The sequence below is a fragment of the Nelumbo nucifera genome, chromosome 5, assembly GCF_055504915.1.
Source record: "Nelumbo nucifera cultivar China Antique chromosome 5, China Antique-T2T, whole genome shotgun sequence".
Taxonomy (NCBI): Eukaryota; Viridiplantae; Streptophyta; class Magnoliopsida; order Proteales; family Nelumbonaceae; genus Nelumbo; species Nelumbo nucifera.
This window is the reverse complement of record NC_142653.1, coordinates 73,560,723-73,580,060: the sequence shown is the minus strand read 5'-3', so window position 1 is coordinate 73,580,060 and position 19,338 is coordinate 73,560,723. Positions and strand designations below refer to the sequence as shown.

Sequence of the window (19,338 nt, the reverse complement as noted above, 5' to 3'; positions counted from 1 at the left end):
AGAAAGAGGTATACTGCATCACATCGACCTCCTTGATCACACTTATGGCCACTCTCTCCTCCTCAGTCATTCTATGCAACTTGGGTTGTGGCACCTTAGTTCGTGGCGCTTGAAGGACGGCAAGGAGGGGCGAGCCCCTAGGACAATGCACGAAGAAGAATTCCCCCTTCCAGTTCTTCACCGAGGATGGGGCTCCGACCAACACCTTAATGCGTTGTCGGGCCGAGAAGTAGTAATAACCTTGCTGGTGATGTTTCAACTGAAGGAAATAGCTCACCATCCACAGGGTAAGCTTGAGATTGTGGACGAAATAGTACGACATAAGGCCGATCAAGAACCTAAAAGAGTTCAACATCAACTGCACAGGTAGCACCCGATACCAATCGAACATTTCGACTATTCCCTCATGCAAAGGGAACCTCAACCCAACCTCTAAGCTACTATCATACACATAAAGCTCACCGGGCTGAGCATCTGTAGGCCTCTCACCAGGGAGGGGACACCTCAACTTATATCCTCAGGAATCCAGTACAAAGCTCAGATCCGAGCAATATCCCCGGGAGTTAGACATCAAGGGGTGGTACCGAATCGGCAGCCAGCCCGCGCAGGAAGCTCTACCTCTATACTTGATGGCCCAGCCTCAGCCTCCTTGGCTTCAGCGGTCATCCTAGGCTTTATCCCCTCAAAGTCTACGGCCCTAGTAAAGGACCCCGGCTCATACTCATAATAAGAAGAGCTAAAGCTAGAAGAATTAGAAGAAGAGGAAGAATGGAAGGATGAGGAAGACATCTTACCGAATTGAGAACCATAGAACTAAAGCAGACTCCGAGCACTTCACACCACCCCTTGCCGAGCTCTCTAAGCAAGTCTTTCTCGCAAATGGTGAAGGAGAAATGCTCTTCCCCCCCTCTATTTAAAGACTCACGAAGGAGTGCATCGAGGCAAGATCAATGGTGGAGATCAAGCGCTGCTCTAACAAGCCTGTGAAGACCAATCGACACAACTGCCCACCGCACGCATAAGGCCTCGGGAACTGAAGCGACGCACGTGTAAGGTCCAAGAGAGATTGACTGAACTCTTGTGTCCAAATATGGCAGGCAATTGTGGGGCACTCGGGATCTTTGTACTTTGGCAATGTTCTCTGCTCAATCACCGCACTTACATGTTTTGTCAAAAATGCAGTTTTCTTGACATGGTGTCTCCTTTTCATGGTGCATAGATCCTTGATCACCTTGGCATAAGTCGGTACCTGCTTAATCACATGCAACAAAGGTAGATTAATTTTAACTTCTTTCAAATGTTCCAAAATCTCACCTTGGTTGTCTGAAATTTTTCTAGATTTGAGAGCTTGGGGAAAAGGCACTTGGATTGTAACCTCCTTTTTAGGCTCTTTTGAGGGGGTATCTTCAGTTCTACTTGGAGTGGTGACATTTTTGTGAGGTGGATCCAGCAAAGGCCCATCTAAAACCTTACCGCTGCGAGTAGTGATGGCGTGGACCCCCTTGATGTTCTCCAGATCAGAGGTGGATTCCTATACCATATGTGACCCCGTCGGATTGGTCTGAGGCTGAGATGGAATTTTGACTTTCTCTTGTATAGTAAGAGCATTGGTAAGCTTAGTTATCTGACTCCTGATATCCTTCTTCTCTTCAACCACCTGCACAAGTACAGATTTAAACTTTTGGTTAGTCTTATTCTGTGCCTCCATAAATGCTTGAAGCGTTTCCTCTAAAGGATTCCTATTCGATCGAGCATTGTATTGAGATGCAGGATGAATTCTAGATGGTTGCGCCTCTACACTCCAATTATTGTTGGACAATGTGGGTTGGTTCTGATCAGCCTTCCAACTAAAATTGGGATGGTTCCTCCAGCTAGGGCTATAGGTCTCTGAATAGGGTGAGAAAGGTTTCCTATACCTTCCTAAGGCATTACATTGTTCTTCATAAACCTCTCTCATCTCACCATAGGTTTGGCAATCCTGAGCTAAGTGATCCAATCCCCCACAGACAAAACAAGAAGTTTGAGTTTCTACCCTGGCAACTGTGTGGGTGACTTTATTATTTCTCATCTTTAAGGCCTCAAGTTCCCTAGTTACGGCTTCTAATTGGGCTTTGAGGTTGTCTTTCTCCTTAAGATGGTAAATCCTGATTGGACGTGACCTATTAGTACTATCAGTAGCACTAGGCCCAGCCCACGTATGGGCTTTCTTAGCTAACTCATTTAGGTAATCTATGGCTTCTTTAGGATTTTTTTGCAAATATCCCCCATTACACATCATCTCTATGAATTGGCGCTCCCTACTGGTTAAACCCTCATAAAAATAGCTAACTAACCTCCAACTTTCATACCCATGGTGCGGACACAAGTTTTGTAGCTCTTTGAATCTCTCCCAGGCTTGGTATAAGGTTTCACTATCCTTTTGAGAAAAGGTTGAGATCTATCTCTTAAGGTTGTTTGTCTTATGGTGCGGAAAGTACTTGTTAAAGAAAGCTTGGGTTATCTCCACCTATGTACCTATGGATCTCAGTCTCAAAGAGTATAGCCAACTCTTAGCTCTCTCTTTCAGGGAAAAAGGAAAAAGTTTTAGCCTAACAATGTTTGCAATATCAGTTCGGTTATGGAAGGTGGCCACTACCTCTTCAAATTCCCTAATATACACATATGGATTCTCACTGTCTAAACCATGAAAATTAGGCAAGAGTTGGATCATTCCAGGTTTGAACTCAAATTGTGGTGTATTCGGATGGAACATGATGCATGATGATGCGGCTGTCCGGGTGGGGTGCAGGTAGTCTTTTAAAGACCTAACGGGGTTGTCCTCGTATTGACTCATGGTTTCAAAATCAGAGGATGAACTAGATGCTACTTCTTCTTCAGGGAGTGGTGGTGGGTCTATTCGTATCTGTCTAGCAAATCTCCGTCTTTTGTCCCTTGGTTTATTCATACACCCTAAGCTCCTTTTTTTTTTATCTTACAAAAAGAAGAAAAGGAAAATGAGATCAAGAAAATAAAATGAAAATAGAGAAAATGAAACAAACAAAGGAAATAAAAGAGAAGTAAAGAATGTCAATCTCAGTTGTTGGTTTGGCTTCCCCGGCAATGGCACCAAATTTTGTGTCTTGCCCAAAATTATTACCCTTGGCTAAGTGGTCGTTGAAGCGTAGCTTTAGGTGTCGAATCCACAGAGAAGCTAATTAAACCAACAAGAAGAATTACCGCTAAGAGTAAATAAACTAAAAAAAGAAAATGATTTTTTAAAAATAAAAAAAGAAGAATAAAAATATTCAAATAAAAGTAAAAATGATGAAAAGTAGTATTGTGATGAACAAAGTTTCGGGATTCACTTGATCGATTTGTTCAACTGTTCACATCCCAAACAAACAATTAGAAAATATAACTTTAAAAACCAACGACAAAAACAAAAGTATTTGTTCTGAGAAAATTAATTTCAATGAAGAACATAATGATCTATTCTTACAAGCTATCCAAGAACGACAATATATCAAACCGACAATATTGTAGTAAAGGATCAACCCATAAAATAAATCTACCCAATCAATTATTTTCTAACAAATTGCACATAAAAAGAGCATAGCTAATCTTATATGGAAATTGAAGAATATAACTTCTGGGTTTATCAAAAAAAATAACAAAAGAAGTCTCTCAAGAACAAAATTATACATTAAAATCTCTCAAGGAATCAAAGTAAAATAACAAGTAAAAACTCATTGATCAAGATCCTCCCTAGCCTTGTTGAAGCTTTAGCCGCGCTTGGACATCATTCTCCCCTCTTCTCTTCTATAAAAGATTGAGAAAATAATGCCAAAATAACCTCTGGAAGTCGTCCCCCAATTTTTGCCTTGATAGAGATTGATTTAGAAAAAGTTACAATAGATGAGTTGTAACCCTATCTCTTGTCTATTCACATCTTCAAGAATCATCAAATTTCGACATCTATAGAGAAAGATATGCCCAAAATATCGGACCTTGTTCAGAGTAAAACGGGAAACGAATCAACACTCATACTTGGGTCATGGAACTTGGGCTTGGGTTTCTTGGACATATGTTTGGGCTTTGCTCCATTTAATTATTAATTCTTCCAGCATAAAAATTACACAAATAATAAAATTAACATTTATAAAATTATTATGGAAAGATATTACTTTTAAGCTCTTTATCTTACAAATGTCAATTGTTGAGCACACTTTAGATATACATCTTCATGCTTTCATCACCTCTCTCTCCATAAGGCCTGTATATGGTACATATTCACATGATCTAAAACATGGTAGAATATTTCAAGCATCAGGATTTTCATCAACTAATAATGATCAAACATCTGATACTTACACTTGCAGTTCTGACAAAAAAAAACTAATTTAATTTCCAAGAAATAATCTGATAATTGTAGTTTCAGTTCAATATATAATTGATCAAACAAACAAATAAATCAAACAAATAAACTGATTAAATTTCCAAGCAAATCATCTGATAAATCAAACCAATAAATTGATTGAATTCCCAAGCAACTCATCTGATAAGTCAATCAAACAAACTGATTAAATTTCCAAGCAAATCATATGATAAATCAAACAAACAACCTGATTGAATTTCCAAGAAAACCATCTGATAATTGTACATTCAGTTCAGTATATAACTGATCAAACAAACAAATTGAGTTTCCAAGTAAATTGTCCGGTAACTGATCAAACGTTGTGTTATTTCATAGGGCCAAGTTCTATCCCAGTATAAGTGTATAATGTGTTGCATGTTTCTTTGTATGGGAGAGCCATTGAGTTAAGGACTCCTTCACAGTGCAATTGAGAGTGCATCAGTCATTGGTTTGGGATATAGAATGACTACCTAATATGATGAGGTACTATTTCTCTAACCCTACTAATTGTTTGCAAAAAAATTCAGATGTTCCTTAATCAATAACTTAAACACTTGTATAGAAATGCTTGACTGGGAGCTGGTATTGTTTGTAAACAATACCAGTTGCAATGTGGTGTTACCAAAGCCAATAACTTACACACTTGAATATTAACAAAGGTTGAAGCCCCCACCCCACACATGTATAGAAATGCTTGACTGACTTTCCTATACAGTACAACAACCAGAGGAGATGATATTGATGTTCCTTAATCAAGTCTGAACCTGGTATTTAGTTTCTTACTAAATGATCAAAGCATGTTCCTACGCATGAGTAGGTGTTGTAATGTGGATGGTGGTACCAGTGACCCAACCCTACCCATAACACTACCCTTGGCATGACTAGTGATTGATTGACTCACACTGGCATGAGTAGTGATAGGCTGATAGCCTCACTAACTTATAAAAAACAATATTAATGTTTTACTTAGTTATCTAACTAGCAAACATTAATATATATGCAATATATCATTTACCTATGGAGAAACCTAATTAGGTGGGTTATGTAGGGGGCCCACCCCTACCACTGCCCCTGCCCTTGGAAGGAATGTTGACTGATGGACTAAGCTGTACAAAAAGTCAAAGCCCCAATGTTTGGTTAGATAGTTGTAGCATCCAAAAACACATAAATGACAAAATTTACTGAGCATCTTAAAAAATAAACTTGCATCTTATATAGCACTTTTTGATCAACCTTAGAATTTATTGCTTGTTCTTTATGCTCAGTTTGGAAGGAATACAAATACAAATATGTAGAGTGCAAAACTTTGTATTTTATATTATTTTATATGTATTTATACTGTACATATTTGCATTTGTACTCTTTCCAAACTGAGCCTTAATTTAGTGAAACAGCTACATGGTTGTGGTCACAAAATTCTGGATTGATGATTAGCTAAAGGAAATTGGCATATTCATTCATCATTTAAAAATTGTTAGTATTTTTTCTGCTTTCAATACTTTATTCAAGGACATTAAAGTTTCCTTGTTCCCCTACCATCAACAAATTATGAATGCCTTTGGAGTTTGGAAGCCAATAAATGTAATGAAGTTGCCTCCTTGCTAAGTCAGTAACTTTGTGGGAGGTCACAGCATAGACATGGTTTTAGATTTCAACTACCTTCCAAGAACTTTTATTGAACATCAAAGTAGAACTGTCAAGTAGATTGCCTGTTATTCCTTAACTTGGTTTAAACTTTCTTAAGATAAAATTCCACTATAACTCTAAACTTGGCATGTGATTAAAGTTGCATTTTCCCTAGTATGTTGGTCTTTTAATTTGTATCTTTTTTTTTTCTTGAAAGGTATGCAAGGAACAATGCATTCTTACTTGTATTATATATGCACTTGGAAAACTCCTTATGCATTTCCTTGCCTTAATTTTATTTTGTATGTGATTATGACTGGATAGATTTGTGTAGTTTTCTTTGGTACATATAAGTTTTCTATTGAACTCCACAATTTAAAAAATGTTGGTTCATGATGATCTTGATGCTTAAGTCCCAAGGTTCTTGCCTCATGCATTTGGAGGTCTTTCGTGTGTTTGTAGGGGTGGCAAATGGGTGGGTCGGGTTGAGTACCAACCCACCCATATTGACCCATTGACCCCTTTGCCACCCATAATAATTGGGTGTTAGTGGGTCACAACCCCCTGTAACCTTGACCCACCCATATGACCCATTAAAAAACATAAAAATAATAAAAAATTCAAAAAATTATATTTAAAATAAAAATAGAAAGAGCATAAAAATAAAAAATGGTAAAAATATATAAGTTACAGAAAAATATAAATTATAAAAAAAAACAATACAATTAAAGTAAAAACACAAAAGTTGCTAATAAATGACAAAAAATACAATAATATTTATAAATTATAGAAAATCATAGAAAATAATAAAAAAACTAAAGGAAACTATAGGTTTTAGATAATAATATAATTGTAAAAAAACATAGAAAATGATAATTTTTTTCAAAAAAAAATATTAGAGAAAAAAAGCAAAAATTATAAACTATATTCTATATAATATATTTCAGCCAAAAAATAGAAACTACAGAAAAAATTGTTAAACATTTTCCAAAGAAATCACAACTAAGAAATACAAAAAAAAGAAACACAGAAAATTGATAAGACAACCTAAAAAATTAAGAAATGCAAAATAATGAATATAATCTAAAAAGAGAATATAGAAAAACAGGGGTCCCAATCTAACATCGTTAACTATGATCTACCGATCTCATATTCCGGTGAGATCACACAACATCAGATAGAGATCAAGATTAAGGACTCTCCTCCATGGGCTTAGACCATCAATGGTGGAAATCAATAGATTTCAACACCAACGCCATGGTAAGATCATAATCCAGGATTCTCCTCCATGGAAATCAACGTAGGCACCGTAGTGAGATTAGGATCATGTTTATTGCATTTGTATGAAGAGCTTCTAGAGAGAGAGGGTTGGGAAGAAATGAGGTTTCTCTCATGCCAACATCGTAGTGTAAGTCTGTTAGAGACCCCAATCCAACGGTGAAGAAGCAGCAATTAGTGCCGAAGAGAACCCTTCCTGGATGCCTATCGTGTTGCCACCTTGGTTGTATTTTTCTCTATAGAAAACCTTTAATCCCTAAACAGTAAACCCTCTTACCAAAAATACAAATAAAAGAAAAAGAAAGAAACCTTGACGACCCATGGGTACCCTCAACCCAACCCCATCTTGACCCTTTTCCCTTGACCCAGATGGGTTACTTAACCCATGTTGATCCTCAACTAAAATGGGTGGGTACAGGTGGGTTCCCAAGTAGGTGCATTGGGTGAATCAAGTGGGTTGGCCAGCCCTAAGTGTTCGTACTTGTCATATTAAAAATAGTTGTTGAAGTAATTAATGATATATCATTAATAGCATCCAAAAATACATACATGACAGAATTTACTTGTGGAAGCATTTATCTAAGGAAGAATCTGTTGTGGTGGAACTTGCTATGATGAAACATGTGAAGGAGTATGTTGTTCCATTCCTCTGCCTTTGTCTATAGCACTACTCCTACCATAAGACACTTGGAGATTAACCTGAATCAATTGGGATTTTAATAACAATGTACAATCTCCTCCCATAGCTTGCATTCTCATGCTTGACTACCCCTCCTATACATAAAACAACAATGTTATCAATTTGGGTTATTTATCAAATCATGAAAAGAACTACAAATGTCATGAATTACCTCAAATTGTATTACTTTAAATGGCTAATGTGATGTTAAACATTTGAGGAGATGGAGGAAGGAAAGTTTTAGTAGATTGATGCTTGGAGAAGATCTTTAAGGGTGGAAGCAAAGTAATTCCTTTTTGAAAGTTCCAATGTGAGAGGGAAAAAAAGCTTTAAAAAATAGAGAAATCAGCATGGCCATGGTTTTCTTAGTAGGGGGAGAAGCTCTGGGGTGGTTTTAGACTTTCATGGAGGGTGCTGCTCAGGTGAGTAGAAACCTTGAGTGCAATGGTTCAACTGAGGTTAATGGTAGGAGATATGTAGAAGAAAGAAGAAAGAACTCAAAAGGAAGGTTTGTGGCACTTAGTGAATTCTTTGGGGAAAGAAAAAAGTAGTTGATCTGCTTTCCAGAAGGAAAAATGGGGATTGAAGAATGGAAAGAAATATCAAGGGTTTTGAGGGATTTTATTATTAGGGGGAAGGTAGAGCAGGTAGTAGAATGGAGATTGAAGAAGAAACACTAGGGGTTAGTGAATACTCTTTAGTGAGGGAGAAGGAGTAGCCCAAAGAATTACACAGTTGCAAATGGGTTAAGCAACTAAGGATTGTAGAGTGGTGGTCTCTAACAATCTCAAGGAAGATTGGGAAAAGAAGTTCACTGTAACAGACAACTCCACCTAAAGACTGGAAGAAAGTTGTTGAAGAGTTACTAAGGATAATTAATGGAGTTTTTAAGGACTTCTTCCCAGCCTCTAGAGACCTCAGACAAGGGGATCCCCTCTCTCCCTTCCTTTTTCCTTTGATAGCAGATGTCTTTGATATGCTTATTTCGAGAGTAGATAGGTTGGACTTGACTAAAGGTTGGAGGATATGTAGAGAAGGTATAGTGGTAATACACTTTTAGTTTATAGATAATACGGCCATATTTTATGAAATGGGAGATCCACAAAAGAAAAGAAATTTGAAATGAGTAATAAAGCTATTTGAACGTGTTTCGAAGTTGAAAATAAATTTTGAGAAGAGTTGTGTGGTGGGGTTGAACTTGGAGCAAGAGGAGATGAACCAAGTAACAGAGTCCTTGGGTTGCCTTACCTCTAGTTGGCCTTGGACCTACCTGGGAATGCCATTAGGAGATAATCCAAGGGAAAGTAGATTTTAGAATCTAACTGTAGAAAAGTGGACAAAGAAATTGATAGCTTAGAACAGAAACTGCATCTCCCTTGGTGGTCTTATCACCTTAAAAAAGGCAGCTTTGGCAAATCTCTTAATCTACTTTCTCTCTGTTTTTAGAGTGCCCCAAAGGGAGGTTTTAAAGGTAGGGATTTCTTATGGGAACCGAGGGAAGGAAGAAATGGTCATGTGGTTAGGTAGGAACTAGTATGCAAAAGTAAGGAGCAGGGGGCTTGGGGTTAGGTAATTTAAGGAAGAAGAACACAACCTTGTTGGGTAAATGATTATAGAGGTGGCCTTTGGAAAGGTAAATACTTGACACAAATTAATTAAAAGTGTTTGGTGTGGCAGGTAATGGTTGGGATGCTGGTGTATCTCGGTTGGCTATGCTCAACTCCCCTTGAAAGGCTATTCATAGTATTGTTCCTATTTTCTTGAACCTGATTAGATATGATGCTTGTATTGGAGATAAGGTTTTGTTTTGGGAGGATGTTTGGGTTAGTAACTCTACAATTAAGGACATATTTCCTTCTTTGTATTCCCTTTCTTGTTTTAAAAATGAGCCAATTCAGAGGTTTGTTCCTCCTCTCATTCCTCTAGTCTAAACTAGAATTTGGGATTTATGAGATATTTAAGGGATTTTGAGCTTCACTAGGTAGCTTTGCTCCTTAAAACTCTTGAACCTATTTGTTTGGACCCCTCCTCTCCTGATAGCTGAGTTTGGGTGCCTAATTCCCTAGGTTCCTTCTCTTGTGCCTCTTTCTTCTCTTCTATGTGCTCCTTTCCTAACCCTTAGCCTTTCCATAGCAAGGAGGTTTGGTCTAATTTAATCCCCCCAAAAGTGGAAGTCCTTTGTTGGGAAGTATTTCTTAGAAAATAAACACTTTGGATATCTTGCATAAAAGAAGACTTAGTCTTTGTACATCCCCAAACTTGTGTATCCTCTACAAAGAAAATGAAGAAAATTGTTACCATATACTAATTTCTTGTCTTCTTGTTGTAGGCCTCTAGGAAAAGTTTTTTGATCTTTTTGGGTGTAGGTGGACAAAACCTAGGCATATTTGTGATCTCTTTGACCCCACAACCTTTAAGTGGCCAAAGAAAAGAGGTAGAGTCCTCTGAAGGTGTGTAAGAGTTGCTTTGGCATGGACTGTTTGGGAGGAAAGGAATGTCGAAATCTTCAATGATAAGGAGAGGGAGTATATGGGAAAGTATCATCAATAAGGCCATAAGTTGGGCAAAATCACTGGACCTACTTCAACCTTTTTCCTTTGATGATTTATGGAGGAAATGGGAGTAGATTGCCAAAATTTCTACTTTAAGACTTAAGCCTTTGGTGGAGTGGAAGCCTCCTAAAGAAGGAGCTATTAAGTTAAATTTTGATGGCAACAACCTAGGTAACCCAGGGCTATTTAGAATGGGGGAGTTTTTAGAAATGTTGAGGGCCAAATCATAACTTTATATTTTGGTCCTATTGGTGTGGTAGATTCATTTAATGCATAAATCCAAGTTGCGCTAAAAGGAGCAAAGTTTACAAGGAGCTAGCGATGGAACGCCTAATCATTGAACTTAACTCTAAACTAGTTATTAAGAGGATAAAAGAGCCAGAGACTGAAACATGGTTCTATAGAGGGGCTCTGAAGATCAGATGGTTAACATCAGATATATCAGTCACAACTCAATGGTAGGTAGATTTGCAAATGGGTTGGAAGATTCTTTAGCTAAACAAGGGGTACATAGGAATTAGATTGTTTGGGCTCAATTGTAATCTCTTAATACTGTTTTGGGGGTAGTACCTCACACCTCTTTTTTGTGACTTTGTAATATGTATCCCTTGTGATCTTTATTTAATAAAATTTTTATTATTTATCAAAAAAATGAATTACCTCAAGTTGTAGCCTTTGATCGCATCTTCCTTGACATTTCCACCCTCTTTTGTTGTGCCCTTTAGCACCACAAATTATACATTTCATCTTCCTAAACCTTCTAGGCACACAGACCCTAGAACTTACTTAATTTGGCCCCTTCCTCCTAGCATTCATTGGCTTACCCGGTTGTTTTCTTAATGATGGTGGTGTGATTGGAATACCCTCTATCCTTGAGGCACCTCTCATTAGTTTACAATGGATCCACATAGTCATAAATTCTGCCTTATTGTGACTGAATGTAAGAAACCGCATAGCAAGGCAGCCCTGTTAGTGCCCAAGCCCTACAACTACATGTTATGGACTACAAGTTTACCACCACTCTTTTCTTAAAATGCTCAACCTCAAAATTTCCTTTCCTAGCATATATTGAGAAGCAATTTCTATCTTGTGTCTATGCATTCTCCAATTTCTTCTTAACATTTGGATACACTGGCCCTTGTCCCTTCTCAACTTCTCTTGCCTTGTTCGAATTAACGTCATCATTTGCCTCCATATGGTATCAACTAGTGTGATTATGGGCTTATCTCTACAATCCAAAATCCACTTATTAAATGACTTAAAGAAATTGTTATAGATATCATAACTTCTAACTCTAGGTCTAAAAGCATATATAGATCATATACCAATGAAACTCTAGCATAGACATCACCACTCATAAGCATCCCTATTCAAACCCTTCAACTTATCCATATACAAATGAAACTTTGGGCACAATATATGTCATTACAATATCTAATAGACAATCCCTAAGATCCTTTCCTTTGAGCATATCCTTGAAGTTGGCATACATGTGCCTGACAAAAAACCTATGGTCAGCACCTGGCATTAAACTCTAAAAATATTCTATCAACCCATAAAAGAAAATGTGAATTATATTGTTAGCATGGTGACCAAGTAATAAATGTAAACAAATTTAAATTTACATATATAAGTCAATGTACCTTCCACCTGTTAGAGATGTAGGTCCAAGCACATTCCTCTAAACCACCAATGCATTCATTCAATAATGTTGGAAACCAAGTTCAAGAACCCTTTACCTCAGCTTCTACAATTGCAAATGCTATTTGGAATATTCCATTATTCCCATCCAATCCAATAGCATGTAAAATCCTTCTAGAATGAGGTTTTTTCAAATGGCGTCCATCAAGCCCAATGATAAGGTGACAACCATCTCTAAACCTATTTTTCATTAAAACCAAACAAACAAAACAATCCTTGAAACTCCCTTGTAAATCCTTAACCTGTAGAATTCTCACAGAACCTAATCTTCATCACACTTCCATGATTTGTCTTTAAAACGACTTCACAATAATCAAGCAGGTTACTATACTCTTCAGCATGCACCCCCTCAATATCAACAACTACCCGCCTCTTTGTGTGGTAAGCTCTATATCTAGAAACTTTAACCCTAAACTATCACAGTGTCTCATTTTTGCAGTGCACTACTCTTCCACTCTAGATCATCTTTGAATTTGTCTTTTTATTTATCTGCTAACCATGCAGATGTTGCTTTTGTGTTTTCATATACACATTCATAGGTATGTGTACTTTTGAATGACTTTATCTGAAATGCCTCTTTACTTTAGAACTTGGATGCATGCACAAGCCACTCACACTTTTCTTTTCTATAAGCAACCGTCACTTTGGTACTCTCATTCTTCACATACTTGAAATCAAACCAACCCATGATTGCATAGTTGACTAAAGCCTTCAGAAAGGTTGCAGGACCGGAGAATATCATAACCACAACCAACTGTGGATTCTCCATTTGCCTCTCAATAAAAGCCTCGAATTAAGGTCCTCCATCTTTATCAGAACCATGTAAACATTCCAACTCCTTTGGCTATGCAAAATCAAATAGTATGTCTGATTCAACAACATCAACCTTGTCGACATGAACTTCATCCCTAGTGACATCAGTACCCTTAACCTTATCCTCAAAACACTCATCAGCATCATACTTAGCTTTCAATTCTTCTTCCACCCAAGGTTCAAAGTATCAGAAATGCAAGGTGTATCGAAAAGACAATTTTAAGAGACGTATCAGGATATGCTTTGGAAACATATGGATATGGATGAAAAATCAAGATACGCATAGATATGATAGAAAATTCAAATAAATCTCAAAAAATATATTACTAACTATACTTACAAATTTTATATGATTGTAAATAAGTTGTTTAAATGTAAAAAACCATAATTTAATGGTTTATATAAAGTGTGACATATCGGTACACAATTAGTAACCATTGAAAAATGATGGAATAACTAAAATGTGAATGTCAATTTTCAAAAACCATTATAACTAATCTTTATATTTATTAGTATATAAATTTTAATAATTGATTCTAACATTTATTAATAAACACTTGTCACTCATTAAGAAAAGTGACAATTTACATAAAATTATAAATACATATAATCATAGCAAACAAATATGTGTGGCTCATTGGCGAACTTGTGTTTGTTAAATTCAAGTGACTAAGGTTCAAATCTTTCTATATAGCTAAAATTTGAAGTTTTTACACTAACAAAACGAAATTAATGAGTTGATCATTAATTAAAGGGATTAATGAGAGAATTTGAATTAGGTGCTAAAATTCAAATTTAAATTTAAATTTGCCTTGGAGTAATTGACTAATTAATGAAAGAGAAATAAGACTTAAATAAATGACATTAATGGGAGATTCAGTATTAAATATGGATTAACAAAATTAATGATGAACCGAAATGATCACATGTGTCAAACTATATCAGACAAATTGTTCCGGTCCCTCGACCAATACAGATCCAAAACAGCATGATACAAGCCCGTATTGGCCAATACGTACGAAAAGAAACAGAACAAATGATTTATACACGTTCCGTGTTATCGGGTTCTTGTTGAAACGAGATGTATCGGCCGATACGGCCTGCTATGTTATGATATTTTGAACCTTACTTCTACCCCACATTCCAACTCATAATCAGGATCACCCTCTCTATTAGACCTTGAGACCCATATTCAAATTCAAAATCAGCATTAGCACCATAACCAAGTTCATCCACATGATAACATAAACCTGGTGGTGGTGGCGACAACTCAACACCAGATGGACCAGATTGTGATAGCCCAACTTGTGATAGTGTTGCTTATGACAACCCTACATTAGCCCTTTTAACACTCTGTCACGTACTTCTCATGGACCCTGCACATCTCTAGGATATCTCCATCACATTTCAACCTTACCAACACATCATCCAGGTCTGCATTGGGCTTTCTATAATATACTTCATCGAATGAATTGTATCTCGACGAATGATAGAAGGTTGCCATCAACATTATGGTTCATGAACACATCACCACCACTATATACCATTGGTTGTATGTTCAAAAAGTAATCACCATGATGCATGTTGATATTGTACATATTACTTGACATCTGGACAAAAAAAAATAAAAAAGCATACACAAGCATCAACGCTAAAATCATATCAAATTTCATGTTGATTCAGATAAATTAGGACATATATGCAAAATTCTCCTTCGTCCTTCATCAAGCAAATTGTGTTAAATAGTTTTTCATTTCAATTTTACTAAATCTGGACTTTGTAACATATTAGGGGCTGAAACACTCTGCCCCCTCATGTTTTGGTTCCCCCTTATAATATTGTCAATTTGCAAAACACCCCCCTTTTCTCTTGCTATCCTGTAGCCCCTTCTTTTGTAAACACTTTCCTTTAGCCCCCTTTCATGCTGACATGGACAAGGAGACAAGGTGAGTTAGCAAGTCATTTACGTATATGTTGGGATCCACCACCATTGACTTTCAAGTTCCAACAACAAAACAATGTTAAAGTCCTGTAACCAACGTTAATATACTTGCAATCTAACAATAAATAATTGTTAAATACTCCAAGCTAAGAGTTAGCAAATGTTAAACCCCCAAAGCAAATGCTTTTTCCAACATTAATATCTGACAATAAAGAACTATTAAATACTCAAAGCTAACAGTAAACAAGTGGTAAAAACCAAAGCAAATATTTTTCTAACAAATATATATTGGCTGGCACACATCTCTCTCTACAGATTATTGAGATAAAACACATTAAAAGAATGTTAACCTAAACATTATTTTACTGAGATCAAACACAGTAAAATAGTATTAAATATAGAGACGATCAATATTATACTCAGATAGAACACAGTAAAACCGTGTTCTAGGCATAAATGAAGAAAATTATACCAATATCAATCATAGTAAATAATTGTTAACAGAAACCAAACACATTAAATAACTGCTAAAGACAGGCATGAACAATACTATATTAGAAGTGTTACAAACAGACTTGAACACAAACCCCAAGAATATTATTATGAGATAAAACACCCACGTTAGATAATATAGTACTAATAGAGAATATTCACCGATACAAAAACACAATATTCCATTTAAGCATCGAGGTAAATAATAGACATGAACAAATCTAGTGGAAGGAAAATTGAAAAATCCTATAGATGGTTCAAAAAACAAAATCCTAGATTAAACAAAGGGAATTTCTTACCTCTTCTTCTTGTACTATTATGCAATAGTTTACCTTATTCTTCTCTAGCAACGACGAAAAATAAGCCTTGGCGAAAATAAGTCTTCTTCTCCTACGAGAATAAAAATATGTCTTCTTCTCTGTTATCCAGCGATGGTATGATATTACACTTCCTTCTTCTATGTTCTAGTGTGATATTGGTCCGAACTCCGGTAGATATCAGTTCTCAAACGCAGCTAGAATGGGTTTGAGGAGGGTTTTGGACTGGTTTCATGAGGGTTTAGGTAAAATCTCAAAATAATTCAACAACATTGAATATGGGGTGGGATGCCCATTTTGGTTATTTTGAAAATAGCATTTCGCTTATGTGTAGGGTATTTTGGTAAACTAACACTTTCCATTGGTTGAGTTAACGGGGAGGGGGTCTTTGTGTCAAGGCCAAAGTTTAGGGGTCTATTTTGCAAAACAAAACAAAATGTACTTACCCTAAAGCACAAGGGGGTCTTTGTAATTTACCCTTTTTTAAGGGAAAATTTCTTAAAGTACCCTTTTGGTTTAGCTAATTGACTAACTCTACCCTTACTATTTCACTTCTCTGGATCAGGTATAATCCCTCCATTCTCTTTTGGTTCAAATCTGGTTTGGTTTGGTTCAAGTAGGATCCTTGAATTTTGATTCTAAAACCAGGGAATATGATTCCCAGTTGGAAGGAATGTAGGAAATTTTTGAAATTCGCCCACCCATTCCGCAACAGTTTTGGCGTCCATACGATGGATCCTACCATTCCTTTCAGTGGTATTAGAGCCACAGGTTCGAATCTTGAACCAAAAGATCAGATCTGAACCTGCGCAATTCGGTGGAAGCGGTTCTATCTGGGTATTGCACAGATTGCAGTTTTGTTTCAAGAAATTGTTTCTTGATGTGGGCGATTGATCTAAAATTAATTTTGTTAAATCTGAAATTTATTTAGAATTGTTCTTTATTTATTTCTTGATTTAATGGACTGTTCGTACCTGGAGCTCGAAGTGCAGAATTGGCGCAGATTGTCTGTGCAATCTTTATTTGCAGTTTCTATTCTTTTCAGTCTGTAAGATAATGTTTTTTATTTTTCTAGACTGAATGTATAGGATTCAATCAAGAATGTAATTATTTAATAGAAATAGGATTTCTGTTTTTATTTTCTTGATTGGAGATGGCGGCGGCGGCGCTGGAGATTCGCAAATGGAGAGTTCGCAACCTGCGTTTTGCAGTTTGGAAAACTGCAACCCTAATTACTAACCTCTATTTTGCAGGTTGTACGAACAGTCCAGATCTGTTATGTGTTTGTCAGATTTTAGTTTTTTAATTTTAGATCTTTTATCGAGTTGTTTCTTGAATTAAAAGGGGTTGTATTCAGTCCTATTATTTCCCACTTTCAAGTCTAAAATCAATTTTAATTGGAAGAGCCAATTCGGCCCAGCCTGTGAAGCCCAGTTTTAAGGGGTTAAAACTGCAAAAGCGCAGTTTTAGATAAAAGCTATATGGGCCGAACTGCTAACTGCGATTCAACCCATATACCTAGATGATATTAATGGTTAATGTTATGGACTTTAAATGGGCTGATTAATGGGCTTTACAGTAGTTAATTGATTGGATCAATTCTTCCATATCATGTAATGTGTGGTTGTTTGATGTGTTGCGTCCGTGGGCCATAAGCACTTGGCCCATGATGATTCGTTAGTGGCTCTTGCGCACACCATGGCTGAATGCACATCATTGCCATGGTGTCCCCTAAGGTAATTGGGTGACCCCTTTCCTTGCATGGTGGGCCCCATAACCCTGAAAAGGGAAGCGTGTGAAAACCCTAGCCGATTTGGGCCACCATAAACCTGACTTTATGAAAGTCAGTGGGAGCCACTCTGGTTTGACCTAAATTAACTAGGGCGTAATTTTTTGTTCCCTCAATCAAATATGAGTGCATGTGATAGGGAGATCCATATGATGGATTCTCTAAAGGCCTTCCATCATTAGCACGATGATGGGTCCTTCAGTAATGAGGAAACGCACAATAAAATTGGGCTATCCATTTGTTGTTGGGTCTATCAGAGTGTTTCATAAGATGATAGGGGCGTCATAGACCGATGTGGGAGGGGCTTCACCAGAAAATGGGAACTCTCTCACGGTACCTTGGCATGACCTGAATATGATGGGTGAGCACTCACTGGACATAAAGGTTTACCTAAAAATGGCTCTGAACCTTGTCTGACAGAGGCCAAAGGGAGGCTCATACGATGAGTGGATATGATCCGTCACAGAAAAGTGGTGGGGTTATGCAGCTGAAATAGTTGGCTCCATGCACCCCATGTGATTTCCCACATTTGTAGAGACATTTCGCTGTCTCCGTCACTGAGATAGGAGGGAAATCTCAGAGATGAACAAATGGAAATGGAACATAGATTAAAAGACGTATCTATGTAGGTAACATGAATCAAACTAAAGTTGTGGACTAACGTTTTGCTGTTTTATCAGAAAATGGCAAACATATAATTTGCTAAGTTGCTTGACGACAATAAGCTTGAGGGCCCAAACTACGCCGACTGGTACAGAAACCTTTTGCTAGTCATGACTTCAGAAAAATTAGATAAAGTGGTAAAGAATCCTACACAGGATCGTCCGGGAGACAGGGCTTCAGAAGCCCGCAGGGGGGAATACCAAGAATGGGAGGAGAAAAACTCCTTAGCCCGCTGCTATATCATAGCCTCTTTAGATAATCCGATATAGAGGCAGTTCGATTAGATCGAACTCGCCAAGGACATATTGGATAGTCTGAAAACTATGTAAGAAGAGCAGAACCGTTCTACTCGACAGAAGGTCCTGAAGCAGTTCATGATCGCGCAGATGACCAAGGGGCAGCAAGTTCATGACCATTGTCTCCAGATGATGGGTTACATTAACGAGCTGGAGGCCCATGGGTCCGGGCTGGATCTGGTCACACAGATAGATGCCATTCTTAACTCCTTGCCTCCGTCCTTCTATCCGTTCATAATGAATTACAATATGAACAAGCTGAATGTCAGCGTTCAAGAGCTCAACAACATGTTGCAACGGGCCGAGGAACTGATTAGAAAGGATGAGCCGATAGCCATGCTTGTGGAAGTTGGCAAATCTGGTAAGAAAAGGAGGGCAAAGAGGAAACCCCAGAAAAATGCCACTAAATCTAAGAAACAAAAGAAAGACAAGGCATCCAATGCCTGTCACTTCTGCAAGTAGGTCGGCCACTGGAAAAGGAACTGTCCTGCCTACCTAGAATCCAAGAAAGGTATTTTCGAAACTTGTGTTATAGAAACCAATCTGTTGGTAGCTTATGCATCCTGGTGTATTGACTCCGGGGCTTCAACTCATGCGTGTAACTCACTGTAGGGGTTCAAGGTAAGCAGAAGGCTGAGTGAAGGAGAGGTGACCCTTTTCTTTGGGATGACTGCAACTGTTGCAGCTGCGGCAATTGGAACCGTAGAATTAGTTTTTATAGAAGGAATTATTGTACTTAAAGATTGACTTTATGTACAAAACTTAAGAAGAAATTTGATTTATGTTTCTAAACTGTG

The 19,338-nt window shown here is 37.3% G+C and overlaps 1 non-coding gene across 1 annotated transcript; it reads left to right on the top strand.

Annotated features, from left to right (window-relative positions):
* The first annotated feature begins 2,345 nt into the window (after positions 1-2,345).
* Positions 2,346-2,452, top strand: LOC148791897 (small nucleolar RNA R71). Its single transcript, XR_016076835.1, has one exon. It is a non-coding gene; the product is annotated as a small nucleolar RNA R71 (small nucleolar RNA).
* The last annotated feature ends 16,886 nt before the right edge of the window (positions 2,453-19,338 follow it).